Raw genomic sequence first — 20,784 nt, forward strand, 5'->3', positions numbered from 1 at the left:
ATTGAGAATTTGGATGTGCAAAAGTTCTCTTTCTGAAAGTGCTGCTTAGCTTACAAATTCTTCTCTTGGTATTTTATGTACAGTATCTTGTTTGTTTTAAAATTGTTCAGGGAGATTATTGTTAACGAGTTATCGTATATTACAGGGGTCGGCAACCTTTGCCAGAGTAATTCGGCAGATAGGTCCTGCTTTCTGCCCTTCCCCGCAAAAACTGCAGTGTCGTGAAGATTCATGAAAAATATTTATTACTTTAATTTGGAAAGGTGTTTGTGAATATCATTTATAAAGATTAACAACATTTTGTTGCAGATTGCTTTTCTTTTTTTCTCTGTTTTTCCTTTTTTTTCCTTTAGCAACAGAGTTAAGTGTTCCGAGGTATCTGTGGAACAGCAGAGGTGAAAGAAGGTGCGGGCTGGAATAGGTCTCAACTACCAAATTAAAGTTAATTTTAAAACTTTAACAAAGGTTATATTTTCTTTTCAAAATCAACAGATAACAACAACAGAGTAACAGGTACCAAGTAGCAGGAAAACAAGTTAATAAATTACATTTGCTGGGGTTCATGCCCTGAGTGAATAATTAATGAGTTCCAAGCTCCACTTTACCAATATTCAACCAGACCACCTGGGGCAGAATTCCCCTGAAATCAAAGAGCACTTGCTCTCACCTAATACATTCCGGCCTTCAAGAGGCGCTCAAAACCTAATTCGAAACGAGCGAACCAGCTCCCAGTTACTCATGCCTATCTAAGGCATCCTCGACTTTTACAGTCACTTGCCTGCAGGCACAACTTACAATTTTACACAGGGGTATCATGTACCCAACCTACTGGGCCTATTCAGAAAAGGAACAGGTTAATTACGTGGCCCAAAATACCAAATTGATTGGAGGCGTAGCTTGCACTCCTAATACACTTTTAAAACCTACTTGGCACTAGGCCGCTTACACAAGGGCTAATCCCATACTAAGGAGGTGACTCGTATAAGAAAACTTTATTACATTGAGAAAAGAAGAAAATCGGTTATGAAAACGTAGTCACCTCAAAACAATATGAGTGGGAGCTCGAGAGGGTTAGGCACTCTCTATCCCAATTTGTAGTTAAAGAGACGGAATTTTTACCAAATGTCTTTTACATTTTAAAGGTAGGTTACATGAGAAAAGTTTCGAACCTGCCCCGTGGGTTAAACTGCTGAGCTAGCAAGAAATAAAGTTATTAAACGGCCATTACCTTGTTGATGAAGTACTGCCTGAAGAAAGAGGCGCTTCCCGCCCCCTGCTACATATTCACACACTAAGCAAGATGTCGATGGAGTGGCGACGAGCCATGAACCTCAGCAGTTTTATACCCACAAGGAAGCTTCGAGACCTTTCATGAAATAAAAGCGCCACACCCCTTCCCTTTATCGGCTAACATCAAAAGTTACACACAACATGAACAAGAAACCTAGGATTGGTGGAAAATTAATTTAGAAAATTCGCGATTGGCTGAATTCAAAACTGGCGGAAACAGAGATCAATATTGCCAACCCAAAAACTGGAAGAAAGAAATTTAACAAAGAACAAACTTATGGATACAAGGTTTCTTCAAAAAACAGTTCCATCACTTCGCACCAGAGTGCACAATCATAGTCTTTTCTCTGTGGAGACATCTAGAAGAGAATGTCCGCACTTCTTGATACAGGGCAAAACAAACACAATTCGAAATAGGCACAGTTCAGAACACTTCAAAATTACAAAATTTACAGGGGTGACATCTTCCGAGAAACCGTTGAGTTAATTCAGTTTGTTAAAGTTCAGACTTTCTCCTGTAGAGGAGTTTCAACTGGCGCAATATCTGAATTAGCGGTGTGGAGGTGTACCGCCCGGTACATTAAGTATCGTGAAAAACATGTCATCACTGTTTTAAATATTTGATGCCAGTGATCTTGATGTTTGTGCCCTTTAAACAACAGTCGGTATATGTACGTAAACATTGCCGCAATCAGACTTTCTCTTCTAACGGTTTAGAGACCACCAGTATAGTCATAGCCACCTGAACACAAGGAGTGCCACAACTCGGAATATCTCCAAGATGCCCCCTCCTGTTTGATAGCAAGTGGTATTCTGGCTCTCAGGACCACTTACTAGGCCTCTCAGCCATTGCCAATGGTTCTCGAACTAGGACATGATTACAGTACCACACCACGAAATTCATAGTGACTTGCAGACTGAACACTGAAAAGCATAACAATCTATAATGATGAAGTATACAACTTTAAGAACTTCATTGAGAACTAATTTCCTTAGGATAGCACCATGAACACCAGCAGACTGTCTTGCCGGAGAGTGGCGTTACATGTGGTCTGCGGAGTGTAGGAGGTCAGGGAAAATTAAAAAAATTGAGGTCAGATTAACTTGTTTATAAATTATTTTATTACCAGAAATACATGTCCTTTGTTTTCTTCAGTTAATTGTAAATGATTTCTGCAGTTATATTTATTGACTGTTTCTGTTAATCTAAAGTATATACAGGTCTATAGAACGGTTTTACAGAGTAGCAAGGGCTATTTCCCTTAGGCTATGGTTAAAGATACCATATTTTATGACTATAGTCATCACATGATATGGTGTCTGCAAGTACAAAGGAATCTCAAATGTTTCCCTTGAAAATGCCAATTTAATTTGTCAGGCGACACCATAAGGACCAACCTGATTCTCCCATTGAATTATAACACATCAAGACTTGGAATCTGTGCAACGAAATACTGAATTCATTGTCATTATGACAAATTTGGACAGCAACCAAGAAGGCTCAAGTTTGTTCCGGTGTTAAATTTTTTAAAAGACTAGATTTTCTATGTTTGCTAATTAACTTTTATGCACTGATTTTCTGTTCTGTTGAATAAATTATATTTTCTATTATACAACCTATTTTTCATGTGTATTTTTCTACTTCATTTGCACCTTTTTTTATGAGCTAGGACAGCGCAAGTCCACCTCCCTTGCACCCCGCTCGCAGTGCCCTTGCATGACATTAATGGTCCATGTGTTAATTATATAACAGCTGTCATAGGTTGCTGACCCTGTGTATTGCTATACTTATTTTGTAAAAACACTGTCAATTTTTTTAAATTTTCTGTTTATAGATACTTGTATAGATTGCATTTCCATTTGTGCCAATTGTATTATCTTTTTATTATTTACTTGTGACATTTCATCTCATTTTCTTTTCGTTTAACATGGAGTTGTCAATATTTTCTGGCAAATGTTTGTTGATTTGCAGTGTGTTTTGACAATATTGTAGAAATGTACCAAGATTCAGTAAGTTAGCCCTTTGTCCAATTAGGTGATCTTGGTGAATTATTTGGAGAAATGTGTGTACATATTCCTGTAAGTGTAATTATCTTGAATTAAGAACTTAACACACAAAACTAATGAGAAAAGAAGTCTAGAAGGAAGAAATGTGGATTAAATTATACTGTCTTGAAGCTGGGTCTGTCTGCTTGTGCAGATACATAGTTCTCACAGAATGACAGTGGTGTGTCATCCTAACACTCGCTTGTAAAGTGCTCTAGATGAAAATCCTGAAATACATTACTGGTATATGGACAGAGAATATTTCACATTTGCAGTTATGCTGACCCGTTGAGTTGAAGTTCAAACCACAAAATTGCACGGCGTGTAGTGTCTTTGGTACTTGTGTTCAAAATACTTTAGAAATGAAAATCACAAAAATTTGGCAAAGATTTGCAGCTATGCTGTTCCAAAATGTAAAAAACAAAGTCCTTTTGAGAATGAAATGTTTTACTAGTTTGTTGAAGCATTGTTAGTTATTTCATAACTTTCACATGTACTTGGAATCTTTTGTCGACGGTCTAGGCTGCTTATGGCAAGAAAGCACCTGTATGGGCGTTTTTCTTCGACTTTCTTCACTAAAACACCACTGGTCAGTTGCCTTATGTTGGAGATTGTTTCTGCATGAACACTGACAGACATGTACTAGGCACTTTATTTTATAATGTGTATAGATTATCAGTTATAAAAATAAGTAGAAAAGAATAAATTAAAGAAAATCTTGCCATATATTTCTTATATTGAACAATATTGTATGTTTTCCTGTGAAATCCTTTTCTTTTAACAAGTATGTATCTTTGTAATAATTTTATAAATATTTAGCTCTCAAAGAAAACCATGCTGATTTTATTTTATAAACAGTCTTACTTTTTATCATGTCATCAACATTGTTTTAATAAATAACCCAAGCATGAGAAGACTGTGAGGGTTTAAAATCCATTTTTAAGATTTGTGAATTTTTTCTCTCTGTTCTACTATTATGGAATACATTTGCAAAGATGTACACCAAGAAATCTCAAATATATGCTGGAGATTTTTGACAAACTACTCTGTAAGTAAATATTTATAGTTCTTTGGTTTGTGAAACACTTTTCTTACTACATTCAAAAGTAGGCCATTAATCAGCTTCATTGAAGATCTGTGTTTTACAGTGTTTTACAGGTTATTAATTTATAATTAAGTCAGAATGGACTAACCCTCCATTCCTCATATTTCAGAGCTACTTTTTGGTCCAACTTAGTTCAATCTCTTATCACTTTCCATGTTTATATAAATTGTGGATTCAGTTTGACAAATTTGAGAAATAAGTTAATGGGCAGAAAGATGATCGATATACCCAATGAATATTAAAAGATATGTCACTCACACATATGCAGGGTCACAACTATATCTATTGTGGAATTGGTTAAATTTCATCGTAATGTGTAAACACGGAATAGTTCTGTGGTTCTGCCTCACGTCCATAGTAGCGAACCATGGAACGGTTCCATTACTGCACGTATGGGTTAATATTATATATCAAAATGGTACTTGAATGTCCTGGGTCTAAGTTACTTGTGTCAGTCCTTTCGTCAGCTGTTCCGTTCTCCAGGGCACTCGAGTTGCTCTTGCACTGAGAAGACTCGGTTGAATTTTTGTCTTCCGACTCTTAAAATGAAAAAATTACTTTCATTTACATCCTTAGAGTCCAAAACTGAAGCAATGTATTGCTCACTGTCTGTGTTCTTATTAACCATGTTACAAAGTAGTTATATAAATTGCAAAAGGCCACTCTCAAAACTTGCAACGCATGCTTAACTGAACACAATAGCCTCTTACAGCTTGTAAAAAGCTGGCAGAAAGATAATGCAACTCGATTCGAGAATTCCCTTTTCAGCCTGGCATATAAGTGTTTACTGCTATCTGTTGAGTTTATTACTATATGTGCCGGTGGTGCTGGATCTCTGACGATTTAATATGTTAAATTCCACCCTCTAAGACTTAACAGAACAATAATTCTTAAATTAATGTTGTACGGTCCACCTTTTTCAATACTATATTATGCAATATTATTGAATTACATTAGTAAACTAGGGACTAGTTTCGGCCTTGGCTGGCCGTCTTCAGCCTTAATGTAATGTGTGTGTGTTAGTCATCAGCCCAGAAGCTGGTTGGATCCTCAAATAGCACCTCCAAAGGCTATGCAGTTACAGGGAAACAGCAAAAACCAATGGCAGAGCCCAAATGAGGCGTATAGTTTGCCATTGCTTTCTTCACTGGGCTAGAATGTGCCACTGCAGCACGACTGACCCTATGAGCAACACCTTTCATAACATTCAGGCACTATTTGTGCTCTGAATGTCATTATTCAGCACCACCCATACCCCAGCAACTTCCATATTGTTACAGGCATGGATGAGACTGGGACTTAAGTGGAAGCTACACTTTGCTCTGGCCTGTGCCAAGAGACGGATACAAAAGTACTGCATCCATCAAGACATGGCAACAGGTGCCTTAATGTAATACATCTAAATAACTAAACAAATGTACAAACACTCAATTGACATAAAAACTATTGTACAACACACAATTAACATTAAAATCTGGGATGAACTATGTGTAAAATCTGAAAGAAAAAATAATAATAATAAAAAAATAATTAGGCTCTAAATTCTTAGCATCTGGAGTATGCTCATCATCCAGACTCTTCCTTGTATTAATATTCATAGAATTGTTAGTTCCATCACTGCTAATCATTACAGTTTCAATTGCAAAACGGGAACGGGTAAATGTTGATTCTGTAGTCGCATCATCAGTCACCAAACCTACTTGAGTGGTTTTGGCAGTATGCTAGCAACTGGATACCACTGTAAATAACCACCAGCTGACGCAGAACTGCTAGATGGTGTTTCCACATCGACCAACGTAAATAAAATGAAATGTTCGTTAAAATCATGCTGAAATGCTGTTGGACATTGTCAGGACGGCACATGTACTGTAGTTATGGTTAAAACTGACACATTCTTAATTCGTGGCTGGTATAAATTCACAATTCATTGCGGTATCTATGAAGTTTACCTGAATAAATAATAGATAAAAATTAGATAAAATTAATGAATAGAAGGAGGGGGGGGAGAGAGAGAGAGAGTGTGTGTTAGTCAAATGGCATAGGTTATATGAGACTTACCTCTCATTACGGCATGTTCTGTCCAACATAAGAAGAATTAGAACTGTTGCAAATAATCCTGTATACTTCTGATTTTGAAAAACTATTGAACTTGTTTATGGGTGTGGCATTACAGTATGTACGACTTGTTCATTCCTGTTGTTGGTTTTGAAAATTAGTTTTACATCGTGCTTTGTAAATTTGTTCGTTGAACGTAAAGATAGAAAGGAAGGAATTTTAATATAAGGTACTTGGAACACGTCAATGCCCTGAAGTACAATAAAGTTTCAGCTGCAGGACAGCATATTCATGACTATAATCACAAATTCACAGACATAAAACAAGATATGGAATTTCTCAAAATCATCAACAAAGGACCCCTCCTTAACATTACTGAATGCTGCTTCATATATATAGATCAATATTTTAACCCAAATCGTAATCTTAATGACATTTCAGAAACGTCAAACCAACAAGTCATAATTCAGTTTTTCATAATATTCACAGCACCTTTCCTCAGCAGCCATCTCTTTTCCCACATCCTTCAGCCCCGCCTTAATTCCCTCCCATTCCCCTCTGCCCCCCTCTCCTTTCCCCGACCTCTCCCCTTGCCCCACTCCTCACCCCTTTCCCCGCCTCTCTCTCCTTGCCCCTTTGCTTCCTTTTCCTTTGAATCTTACAACCGTTAGTATGAGGCACGCACCACATGCCGCAACAAGAGGTAAGTCTCATATAACCTATGCCATTTGACTAACTCTCTCTCTCTCTCTCTCCTTCTATTCATTAATTTTATCTATCATTTATTTAGGTTAACTTCATGGACACCGCAATGAATTGCAAATTTATACCAGCAACAAATTAAGAATGTGTCAGTTTTAACCATATCTTCATGTGCCGTCCTGACAATGTCCAACAGCATTTCAGCATGATTTTAACAAACATTTTATTTACGTTGGTCGATGTTGAAACACCATCTAGCAGTTCTGCGTCAGCTGGTGGTTATTTACAATGGTATCCAGTTGCTTGCATACTGCCAAAACCACTCAAGTAGATTTGGTGACCGATGATCTGACTACAGAATCAACATTTACCCGTTCCCGTTTTGCAATTGAAACTGTAATGATTAGCAGTGGTGGAACTAACAATTCTATGAATATTAATACAAGAAAGAGTCTGGATGATGAGCATACTCCAGATGCTCTACACATAGTTCATTCCAGATTTTAATGTTAATTGTGTGTTGTACAATAGTTTTCATGTCAATTGTGTGTTTGTACATTTGTTTAGTTATTTAGATGTAGTACATTAAGGCTGAAGATGGCCAGCCAAGGCTGAAACTAGTCCCTAGTTTAGTAATGTAATTCAATAATATTGCATAATATAGTATTAAAAATGGTGGACCATACGACATTAATTTAAGAATTATTATTGTGATCCCAATTCAATACCAATCAAAACCATGACGTTTATATCCTATGATTAACAGAAAAAGACAAAGTTGATTTTTATTTGTTTAAAATCTCTAAACTATCAAAAATCTCACTATTGTTGACATTGAATTGAGATTTTGTACTTGTAACACTACAAACAGATGTGTTCGAAGAAATAACTGTCTTTTGTCAACCTAACTTGGATATTAAGGTCATTCATTTGGTATTTTTTTGAATAATGTTATTGTGAGTTCTCAATCAACACATCAAGATTGCCTGATGTTGGTACTATAGGATCAGTCCCTCTACCGTGCTCTTTCTTCAGCTGTAAACCCTATATGTACGGTCACTTGGACCACTATGAAACACAACTAGAGGACCCATGCTGCTCTGCAGTATTTGTTATAAATAGGTCACATAACTAGTCTTGATATGCCTGTCGCGGTCATATTGTTTTACCTATCCTTTTCAGTTGGTTTTATGAACATTTAATAAGAAGCTTGTTGTAGTATACGACAGTTCGTAGTCAGAATTCTTCCGTTCTGATGCCATCATGCCGTCTGTTTGGTAAAAATCTATCCACATATTATTCACTTTTTTATCCTGCAGTTCTTGATGTAAAGCTTGGTATTGTGTTGTAGAAAGCAGTTGTATTTTTAATCGCAGTTCTTCTATATAGAACGGTTGTCTTGCGAGTTCATTGATTAGTGTCGAACTAGAATTTTTTTGCCTGGCAGAGAAGTTACATGACCTTCATTCTTTCTTATGGGGCTAGGTTATCCTTCGATGGGTGTTCCCAGATAATGCCTAAGACGTATGTCATGATGGAGTCTGTTTGTACGTAGACTTTTTTCTCTTAGCAGCATATAAGTTATTAGGAACATTCTGCCATCTGTTGAATATATGTGGAAGCTGGGAAAGGTTAGAGAATCAGAGTATCTGGCAGGGAGTAGTATTCTTCCATGATCAGAGGAATTTATACTCTCTGGCTTGACAGATAGTAATCAAACATATACTGTATCAGAATATTAATGAAAAAAGTGTTAGTTGCTTAGCAATCTGCTAAGCACTAAATATATTGCGGGTTAGAGTAAGCCTTTGCCTGCAATTACTGGAGCGATCATTTAATAATTTCATGATTGCTCAGAGTCGGCTGAACTTGGAGACCTATCAATGTCTCATGAGTCACTAGCAGGTAATTCCGGAGAGAATAAAAGATAAATGGAGCAAATCGGTCCAGTAGAACGGACAGATGGATTTGCCAAATCTTTTTTTAGTGAACTCTTTTAATATATAGATTGCTTATCATCATGGGCACATAGATACTAACGTCTGCAAGATGGACCTGGGAGGGATAAATGAGGAAAAGGACATATTTATTTTTTTGCTGCGGTCATAGGGTTAACTTTAATGCTCAACGTTTCAATAACTTTTCCTGAATGAAGGATTAGTCCACTCTTCCTCATTCAAGCTCAATTGAACGGTATAATTAACTAAATATCATTAGAATTGTTTGCTTTCAGTTACTTTTCATCTTTTTTCCTTTTGGAAACCTGATTTGTGGCCTACACTCCATTTTGTTCTGCACGAAGTGGTTTGCAATCTACCATTTATTTATTTTTTAATATCTGTTTAAGAAAAATTTTAGTCCGTGTAATTTATTTTCCTAAACATACAGGATGTTTCTGAAATAGATATAACATGATGTGCTATTAAACAAGCAGATAAGTTTTGTATTGTCTGTGTGTTGTGGTTTTTTTTGTTTTTTTTTTCTTCCTTGTGATGGCTGGAGGAGGAACTACTGTATAATGCAACTTAACTTCCCATTTTGATGTCTTAATGAAGCAGTATCTGCAGCAACATAGGAAACCAACCAATCTTTTTAAAAGACTGTTAGCTAGGTGTACAACACTCAGGTTATTCTTCAGATATCCCTTTTGAAATATTTTCTTTTCTTCATCTTGGATGTAATTCACTAACATTTCAGTGTCGTTGCATGTAAATTTCACTTCCCTCTTACTACTTCCTGCAGAATGGTCATGCCATAGCCTTGTGATAGCCTGTCATATTCCAATTGATACTACTTTGGAACCTGGTGTATACTGAGGGCTGACAAGGCTATCGGTGAAGCGCAAACCTCAATTGAGTACGATGGAAGTCTGAAGTACATTATAATGTAAGCATCTGACACAATGTTCCATTTACAAAACTTGAAAGCAGTGAGAGAAAACGTTGCGTGTATTTCTGAGAGCAAGGCATCAGAAACTGATCTTGCAGCCCAGACTCAGCATGCCTCGACTCGCCCCGTGCGGCTTTCTGCAGCATAATAATAATAATAATAATAATAATAATAATAGTGCATGACATCTGTATAGGCTTGGTGGTGACCTAATGAGGATGAAATGAATGGTAAAGATATCATAAACACCCAGTCCCTAAGCCAGGGGAATGATCAGTATGAGGGGGGTTGATTCTAAGAATTGGGACCGGGACCATCAGACCTAAGGCAAGCATTCTATCCATTTCGCCACAAACTTGGGTTTTAATTTGCTAAACCATAGGCTACCATCCCCACTGATCAGGTGTACCTGAGGCCAGGGCAGTAGCTTGTGAAGCAGCCTTGACAACAGAGGAGGCTTCTCCGTTGGCTCTTGGCTACAGCTCGAAACGCTTGAGGCTTGATGTTCACTAAGCCAACCATCGAAAAGGCGTAACCTAATTCTACTGGTGGCCCACGTCTTGATCCCAGCATACACCACAGGTGGTCTGTGGTTTAGCTGAAAGAATTAACAAGTTAGAAAGAAAAGTTACTTAACTGTAATTAATGGAAATTCAATCAATATTTACATTAATGTTTTTCTCCTTTGATTACAAGAAAATGCCTTTCGTTTTGATCTGTAGTGACCACTGTAACCATTTGATCATTACTGATAAATAAATCATGAATAAAATATGTAAATAAAAATAACATCACTCAAAAACTTAATAAAATTAATAAGCATAATTAACCGAAATGTCCGTAGTATGGGCGCCAGAGTTCACCAGAATGGATCTCTCGAATTTAGATAAGAGCATGATAAACTTTATATCCCAGGGCGTGTACATAATGCTGCGTACTGGTACATCTGCTGCAGGCCTTACCTAACCTCCTGAAAACGACTAAATAGGTAGGAACTGCACCTAGGTTCATCAATAACACTGATTCTAAAATAGCTAACTATATTCTTAACAAATTCCGTGCATGAGCACCTCATCAACATACAACATTATACATATAATACACACATAAAATATTGCTGGAAGACTTCATATTTATAACAATAATGAAAACCGTGGGAAAACAAAAGCTAGAACTAAGCTACCATTTGTGGATAGTCCGATGAACAGTGTACATGTATGAAGATAAATACCCTTCACTGTCTCTATATCAATTCGACTTACCGATTCTCATAATCGGCAGTTACCACATCACATAGATACTGTACCTTGTACTACTGTGTTCACATATTTTAACACTTGTTGTAAAGATATATACACACGTCTGTCGATCCTCAACATAAATTATGGAAAGTCTGAGATAGCTTTCACCAACATATAATGCTAGGCCGCCACAAGTACAACAACACTTAATGCGCAAGCACTCTCCACAATCAGCCACTTTCCACGAACATAACAAGACTACGCTCCACGAACGTTTGAAGTCCAGTCCATTGCAGCCGTGTCACTCCAGTACCGTGTATCAGCATCACTTCCTTCCCGTACAGTGCATCAGTTGTAGTTCTCTCATACAGTGTCACTGGTTGTAGTTATCTTCCTTCTCGTTCCTTTACAATCACCTTGGTTGCCGCCGTATGAACAACCTTTATAGACATCAACATCCCCCTCCTCTCAGATGATACGTCTGGATTGATGCTTGCCAGCCAATCATGAGTGAACCCTAGTCTTTCTCCCAAGTTATAAACAAACACTCTGGAGTCTATTCCATGAGTCACCAAACTTTCCTAATACAACAACAAGCTCATCTCATCAGGCTGGGATATATACATGACTCATTGAATATCCCGACACAAGTACATCACAACAAACACTGGGGTATCCACATGACTCAACCAAATTACCAGAGTTATTAAAGCAATGTTTTCCCACTAGTGCAAAACAAATTACTCATACCTACATATGTGGATATCTTCCAGCTTACCAATATAAATGGCAAAATATACAAATGAAATATATAAAACACTTCACTGACATAGTTTGTAGAATTCCATCCACACCTGACAAGTGCACCTACGCTTATAAGCCTAACAGATGTACCAATCATTCAGCCACACGTTGGGAAGCCAATTGTAACAATTTGATGACTACTGATAAATAATACTGATGAATAAAAATATATAAATAAAATACTGATAATAATAATGATAAAAATAATAATAATAAATCGAATACTGACAATAATATCTCTAACTTCTATATATAATTCGGGGGTGTGATATATGTACTATCACACCACTAATTAATTTACAGTCATATAAATAGACATCAGATTTATATGCTGTATAAATCACCAATATAAGCATTCAACTATGCTGCAAAAAGTGGTGAAATATGCACTTAAACACTTGTATGAAATGCAAACGTAAAATTTCTTTACTAGACTCACACGATTCTTCCACACCAATACATAAGATCATGATCATGAATAATCAACTGAATGAAAAAGAAAAATCCCACTACTTATAGCTGTGGCTGTTCCACTAATACAATCTGTGCAAGGTTTGCGAGACGTATCAATCCATTAGTGTTCACTGTTAAACTAATATGCACACGTCTCCTAGATATGACACAGTGTGTTAATTAATACACATGATATATCAATAAGTAAGGTGGTAAGAAAACTATGAAGAAACACACTTAAATACACGTTCGTCTTCCATTTAACACTGAACACCCTACTTTTCCTGTCCATAATTTGCTTTGCAGTACACTGCACCAGTCTTCTCCAAGTTTGTGGTGTTTGTCCGTTAAAACTAGCTCTCTCTACATTCACGGATATGACAGGACAGTACTTGAACTCGTGAGCAAGTGTAGGTGTAAACATTCTGGTAGATCCACATTATCACTACCAGCTAAATATTTGTTTATAGCTACCATGATGTCATGCCCCAAATTTCATTAATTGGCATCGCAATATTTTGTTTGCAGACTGAATCCGAGGTTTCCTGGGATACCTTGCAATTCACACTTCAAGTTTTCCATAAAGTACAGAGAATCACCGAGACACAAGCTACGTGTTTCTAGCTTCTTGATTGATTATAGCTGGTGTGATTTGGAAGTGTGTCTTGAGAAGTATCAGTTCCCTTTGAACCGTTTCATGGCATTAATTACTTGACATTTTCTTGAAGACTGCTTGTAAAACATGTTAAAATACGCATAATAAAAGTCGAAAACATGCACAATAGATTCAAAATTTGAAATTATGCACTAATCTCAAATATATACAAATATGGATTTGTGTGCACTTTTAAACTTAATCATTTGTACAACTTCACCTTCAAACGCACTTCCTTGTCAGTTTTGGAGGTCCTCATATCGGCTAACAAAATATGCATTTGCGTTCAAATCCAATGTCTACTTGTATAGTTCGGCCAGTAAAATTTACAGAAATACTCGCAAAAATAATAGATTTCCTAGCTTGTTGACTGAGGATGCCTCTCTTGAAGACGTTGAGTCAGCCTCAATGAACCTAGGTGCGGATCCACAGTGATAACTTGTTTCACACTGTTATTAGAGTGAGCTTTGAAGGCGTAGGCGACATGACAAGTAGACGTAGTAATGGCGAAGAGCCAGGCGATCTGCACTCTCTGAATTTACAATAGCCGGGCTGAGTGGCTCAGACGGTTGAGGCGCTGGCCTTCTGACCCCAACTTGGCAGGTTCGATCCTGGCTCAGTCTGGTGGTATTTGAAGGTGCTCAAATACGTCAGCCTCGTGTCGGTAGATTTACTGGCACGTAAAAGAACTCCTGCGGGACTAAATTCCGGCACCTCGGCGTCTTCGAAAACCGTCAAAGAAGTTAGTGAGACGTAAAACAAATAACATTATTATTATTATTATTATTATTATTATTATTATTATTATTATTATTATTATTATTATTATTGAATTTACAATAGACTAAAAAGTCCCTTCTGTCTCAATTCCTCAGTATTTATCCACTTTTCCAGCCAATTGGGAAGTTGCTTTCTGATTACACAACTCTCATATGTCACTGACATGGAGACTTCCTATTGGACCATAGGTCTACAACCACTTCTTTCAAATACATGTTTCTCGTGAGTGTTCCTGAATGTTCTGGAAGGATTTCCTTCATAAGGCACCATTTCAACTATGTTATAACTTGCAAAGCGTATGCCTTCAAGTGGCACATGGTTCGTCTGCCTAATTCTACCCATTACCTGCCCCAAGGTTTTTTTTTTTAGCTCTGATGACATTCCTCATCGTTTCACTTGGTTTGGAAACCACAGCACCTGCATCATATCGCTTCTACTCTTAACTGCACTCAGTGCTTCATATCACTCAGTATCTCACTACGCTGACAATGATGTCTTGAATTCACTTCCTGTTGACTAAACAAGGTTAAATTTGGGATCATCATTCTGAAGGTCGCTGATGGAATCTTGTCCGATTCGTTTGCTCCCCATTTTTAATGCGCTGCTGTACCACGAAACTTGTTTCATGACAAGCCACATTTCATGAGACACCGAGCAAGTGTCTGCACAGTTTGGGTCACGTAGCTGTCAGCTTGTATTTGGGAGATAGTGGGTTCAAACCCCACAGTCGGCAATCTTGAAGATGGTTTTTCATTGTTTCTGATTTTCATATCAGGCAAGAGCTTCCAAATGAACAAACGGTCTTCATGACAGGTGATCTCTCTTTAAATCCTATTTCGTGGGTGATGGAATAACGTGAAATGGTTTCAGTCTTTCTGGCTCACGATATTGTTTTGTTGACTAACCTACTTGCTGCGTTTTTTATTATTTCAAGGACAAGATTCGAATTACTTTGACGGTATTTACCATTGCGCAATCTAACAAATTCCTTGCTGCCGGGCTGAGTGGCTCAAGACGGTTGAGGCGCTGGCTTTCTGACCCTAACTTGGCAGGTTCGATGCTGGCTCAGTCCGGTGGTATTTGAAGGTGCTCAAATATGTTAGCCTCGTGTCAGTAGATTTACTGGTACATAAAAGAACTCCTGTGGGACTAAATTCCAGCACCTCGGCATCTCCAAAAACCGTAAAAGTAGTTGGTGGGACGTAAAGCCAAGAACATTATTATTAATTTTTTTTTTTTTTTTTTTTTTTTTTTTTTTTTTTTTTTTTTTTTTTTTTTTTTTGTGATAGCTTTTGAGAACTTCCTTCTCCAAATTTTGTAAAGCTGTTATCATAACCCCTTTTTTTCCAATTCCATGCAAACCTAGCTATCAACTTTGCTGTAACTTTCCAGCAATCCATTTGTGATTAATAAATGTCTTGCCATATCCCCTTGCCGCATGGAATACATTGGCCATATGCAATTGACAATACATGCCATTCCTCTGTGCTGTTCTGCAATAAGAACAGAGTATATTAAGTCCAGGATATCTTCAAATTTCATCTACAATGTTTTCTTTTTTAATGCAGATCCCTGGGCAATGTTTATGACCAACCCTATAGACCTAAAAGTAAAGAGTTATGTCATGAGATACTTGACTTTCTGTTTCCTTTTTAGGTGCATGTTTTCCTACCACAATATTTCCTGTCTTCCATTAGATTCACCTGTCAGATCTCACTTGCTCAGATATCATTGTAAATTAAATGTATTTTGTGAACAATAGTGTTCTCTGTGCTTTCAGTTTCTCAACAGTGAATGTTCCTTCGTGTCTGTATTTGTATGTCCGCGTGTATAATTCTGCACTTATTCATAAACCGACCATTTCTCTAAAGACGTGTGCATGTGTATAATAATAGCATAGTTACAGTTGTACAGTTTTTTTAAATATATTGTTTGCATATATTATAAACCTAGTATATTTTTATTCAGTGGTGGAAAGTGAAAAGAGAGAATGTTTCGGAAAAGGCATTCCTATAAAGGGACAAACTTGGGACGTTATATGTTATGTAAGAGAGTATTTTGAAGGAGAGAAAGATAATAATGGTCCCCTCATTTTTGTACATAAAGTGTTAGATAGAACTGCAGGTGTGGTTAGAATAAACAAAAAACACTAGTTAAAATAGGAAAAGACAAGTATAATATAGAATTAACACAGCCAGGAACGTCAGCTTTAGGAACGCCTTGAAGGAAACTTAGAGAAGAGGGTTACGAACACTGATTCTTTTCAACGGGACGCTATATGACACTACATATATGCGTATTATGAAAGAAAAGAATACCCGACCATCGCCGCAAGTACTAATCTTAATTATGCATTACGTGTGTTTTTTATTTTACTGTGAATGTCTGGCTGAATTCTCTAAAATACATCTTTAAGGTACGGTATTTGACTTGCCGCGATGAGGCCTTTGTTGAGTAATGCGACGTAGCAACGCTGAGCATCTCGCTCTGTTAAACGTCAGTCCCATTCTAGTTTCGCGTGGACTATAGTTGCTATTTTTGCAATGCCATAACATTGGGACTGATCACTGCTATGTTTATACCTCTTGATCCAAATCATCTACCTTTCAGATTCCTTTTGCCTGCTTTGAGCTTCTTGTACTGACGTAACTGTCAGCATACTCCTAGTGATTCATCTGATACTGTATATATGAATTCAGAGATTTTAACTTTTTATATCTAATCCTCCAGTATTATTACTTGTTGCACAAAGGTTGCTGCAGATATTGCTTCAGTCATACTTTGTTGTCAAGGAAAGAACATGTTATAACGAAGAGCTGTGACTTACTTTTTGATCGTGTTATTAAACAGTAAACATAATAATGATAATTAAAAATATTAATAACAGTATTTGGAAGAATTTAATGCAGATAATAAGGTAAAATATGTGTTTTGAAATGTATACATAAATATATATATATATTGTATGTTTTATAGTTAGTTTCCATAATTAATGATATCTCATTAGTAATATTTGTATTTATGAATCTGGTTGGAGAACGAAAACTAAAAGGGATGAATGTTGCAGTGGTATTGTTATTTTACAAATGTATTTACCGCTATGTTAACATCGAGCTCACCCTGTATGAGCAGGGCCTCCCCCCCTCGCCCACCCACACCCCCCTCAGGCGATGTTGACAGTAAACTTTTAATGGGCCCTAAACACAGAAGTTCAACAGTGTTCTCCCTAGGACCAGCCATTTTTCCAGACCGCCCGGCTAACATAACCTAGATATGTGCTAGTTACATAATATTAATATATATTTGAGTCGTTATATGTTCTAAATTAAAATGTAGGCCTAAATTCTGTAAAATGATACTTTCATTGAAAAATGTTCGTTATATTCAGCATAATTACATCAATTACATCGGGAGTTTAAATATTTAGCTTGAATATCACGTAGTGCCATGCGAGTGCGGTGTCTGGATTGGCACGGAATCGCAAGCGAGCGCTCTATTTCATATGACATCATAAACCCGTAGGACACTCTACAGCAACCAAGTAGTAATTCCCGGTGTTACTTGATTATGAACGAGCAGTAGAACACTAGAAGTTCAAAATAATCTTGTTATGTCTTGTTTGCGATAATAACACTTAAAAAGTTCAATTTTGCTGTTAATGTTTACCTGTCTGATATTACTGTTAATGCCCTGACGAGAGTGCATTGAAATGTTATCATATTCATTATTTACGTAGTATTCCCCACCCAGCTACTCATCCCTGCCACCCGGCTGACAACTATTTCTGGGGAGAACACTGTTCAATATTTCAAAACTAGGACTGCCTCCATTTAACTTCTCAATTACAGTCCTTAATATCGTAAATCAAGGGTCCATCAAAACGGAATTCTCACAGTTTGACTCAGTTATCTCTTTATTTAAGTTTTGATGTAAGCATTTGTAGAATTTGACTGCTATTCAGTTCTTGGAGGCCAGTTTATGATTCAAAGTCATTGAAATCCTGGGTTTTTACATGCTGTTCTAAAACAAAACTTTCGAGTACTGTTTCATGCAAGAGTGGGATCTGTTCTTCAGGGTCTCTCAAAATATCAGTCTCAGGTCAACAGGCCAGAACTCGCATCTTCCTGTTTTTGGAAATTCTGTATGCATTTAAATTTTGTGGATTACTTTGTCAAGAGTTGGCTTCTCAAGCCTCACAGAGTGGGCTGCACTTTAATAATAGGCCAACTTTCGTAAAATTCTTCAAATAGAACAGAGATACCAGTATGGAATAATATGCTTAAAACACTGTTTTACAATTGCACAAAAGAGTGAAATTAAAAATAAACACTTATACCCAGGACAATTAAATTTGGAAGAAGGGCACTTAGCAATGTCAGTTCATTTGAAGTAATATTTGACAAATGACAAAATGGAAAAAAAAAAATACCTAAAGACACACTGACATTAATTATGTAGTGAAAACCAAACTTAAAAAAGACAATTCAGTGGGAGTAGTGTGGATGATCAGCTGAATCTACCAAAGACCAGCTCTGTTGTTGCTAAGTTGTTGCTAACATCAAAAGATGCAGCAAGAAAGTATCTGAAAGTTGACTTCTGTACTGATTTTTAATCATTTTCACAGAAGAAACAACACTTTCACATATGTATGTACTCCCAAACGTTGAGGAATTTTTAGTCCAAATTGTATTAACTATGGGTATTTTTTGCTGCATAGCAGTTTTAAAAAAATGTGATCCCTTTCCTTGTCTGGTCTGTGGGAACGTATCGGATTGTAGATCGCACAGATCAGGTTGTAGATGTGGTTCTTACTCCTCAGTCATAGCACCAAGAGGACTCGCTGCTTTTCAAAATTTCAATTTCCTTTAATCGTGTGTTGAATTCTTCAATGATCTCTTGAATGTGTGAACTGAAATCTGAAAATCTTTAGTTTCCGTCACTAATTGTAGACAGCAAGGGCAATGTGTCAATTCACTGGCAATGGCATTCGTGACGGCTCATTCCCCCCCCACGAAGTTTGGATTTTAACTTTAATATAAAAAATTATCTACTCAGATCAAGTGAATACTTAAAAACAGGAAATTATATTAAAGAATGAATTAGCTCTGACTTGGGTTTAAAAATTAATACATTTTTGAACGAGCTATGAAATATTTTTTGTACATTTTCATTACATTCCTTAAAAAAAAAATTTTTAATGTTCTCGTGGGCTGTAAAATATGGTCCCCATTTGGAAACCCCTGGTCTACCATATTTATATATTTATTCTCAAAGGGAGATATTGGTTTACAAATAGTGACCATGAGGGGTCCTGAAACAAGAACATTGCATTTTTGTGTATCTGTATGTCATAATCTTCATTTCCCGTTTCCAGCTTCCCAGGTCAGGTTGTGAATCAAGGACCTCCATCGCTGGCTGTCTCTACATCACTCTTCTCCTTTTTTAAGTACACCTTCTGGTTTTCCTCTCCTCTTCTCTATGCACTCCCACACTGAATCTGTCCTCCCCTTTCAGAGTCTTCCTCGTGGTCTCTTTCTAGTTAACTTCTCTGAAAAAGCGTTTTTTGGCACTCTCTCTTCTCTCATTATTATCATATGCCAATACCACTTTAGCTTTGTTGTTTCTACCCTGTCGTGAAGTTTCAAGATTCCTGTCCTTTTCCTTATCTCTTCATTTCAAATTCTATCCTTTCTGGTCTCGATACCTCTTAGGAATTTCATCTGCGCTGCCTGTATTCTACTCAATTCTCGTTTTGTTGTAGTCCACGTTCCAGCTGCATAGGTTTGTATGGGTTCATTATAGATTGAATATAATACTTCCTTACATTTCTTTGGGAAATCTTGATTCCACAAAATACTCCTTATACTCTGGTAGAAGCTGTTTGCTTGTTGTATTCTTTTCCCAATTTCCTCGGTTATCTTTCCATCTTCTGTGATCACACTTCCCAAGTACTCGAAACTTTTAACCACTTCCAGAATTTTACCATTCAGTTTTATCCTTCTTCTTCCTTCCTTTCCCTCGTCAACACTATTGTTTTACTTTTCTCTGTGCTTGCTTTCATCCCAAATTTTTCTAGCTCTTGATTCCATACATCTACTTGTTTTTGCACTTCCGAATCATCCTCGCCCCATATCACTGTATCATCTACAAACAACATGGCTTTTGTTACCTGTCTTCCCAATCTCTGTTTAATGTTCTTATGAATTTCATCCGTGACTATGATGAATAGTATGGGGAATAGTACACTTCCCTGTCGGAGACCGGTTTCAACTTTAAACCATTTTATTTTTCCTATACTAGTCTTCACACTACTAACACAATTTTTTCCTATGTGTCCCATACCAACTGTCTGGGCACACTGTCATAAGTTTTCTCAATGTCAATAAATGTCATCACCGTTTGGCTGTACAGCTGGACCTGCTTCCACAAAGTCACTGAGTTGCCACTATAGGAATGCGTCGGACAGTCATTAATAACCTCAAAAGATGCAGCAAGAAAGAATCTGAAAGTTCACATATATGAAGTTTTGAAGCTTCCACCTAATCAATACTTTATTTTTAAGTTGTTGTTCTACAGTACCGGTTTCTACCTTGTGAAGGTCATCTTCAGCTGACAATCATAACATGCGATTAAAACATCACAATAAGAATGTTGCATAGTATGGGTGAAACGTTGTCATGTACGAATGTTCTTTGTACTAGTTCAAGTAATCGCCTACGTTAACTGATATGAGGATTAAATCTTAACACTACTATATGTACATG

At 37.0% G+C, this 20,784-nt stretch overlaps 1 protein-coding gene across 2 annotated transcripts in view; it reads left to right on the top strand.

Moving 5' to 3' along the window:
- The window catches only part of LOC136886474 (uncharacterized), a 71,919-nt gene that overhangs the window by 42,938 nt on the left and 8,197 nt on the right, over positions 1-20,784 (top strand). Inside the window, exon 4 of one of the 2 annotated variants that reach the window (XM_067159267.2) lies at positions 146-308. The exons of the other annotated variant lie outside the window; for it this stretch is intronic. The gene's annotated coding sequence lies outside the window, so the exon portion shown is untranslated. Of the gene's footprint in view, positions 1-145; positions 309-20,784 lie in introns of those variants that run through there. 2 annotated transcript variants of the gene reach the window in all.

This window comes from Anabrus simplex, chromosome X (genome assembly GCF_040414725.1).
Source record: "Anabrus simplex isolate iqAnaSimp1 chromosome X, ASM4041472v1, whole genome shotgun sequence".
NCBI lineage: Eukaryota > Metazoa > Arthropoda > Insecta > Orthoptera > Tettigoniidae > Anabrus > Anabrus simplex.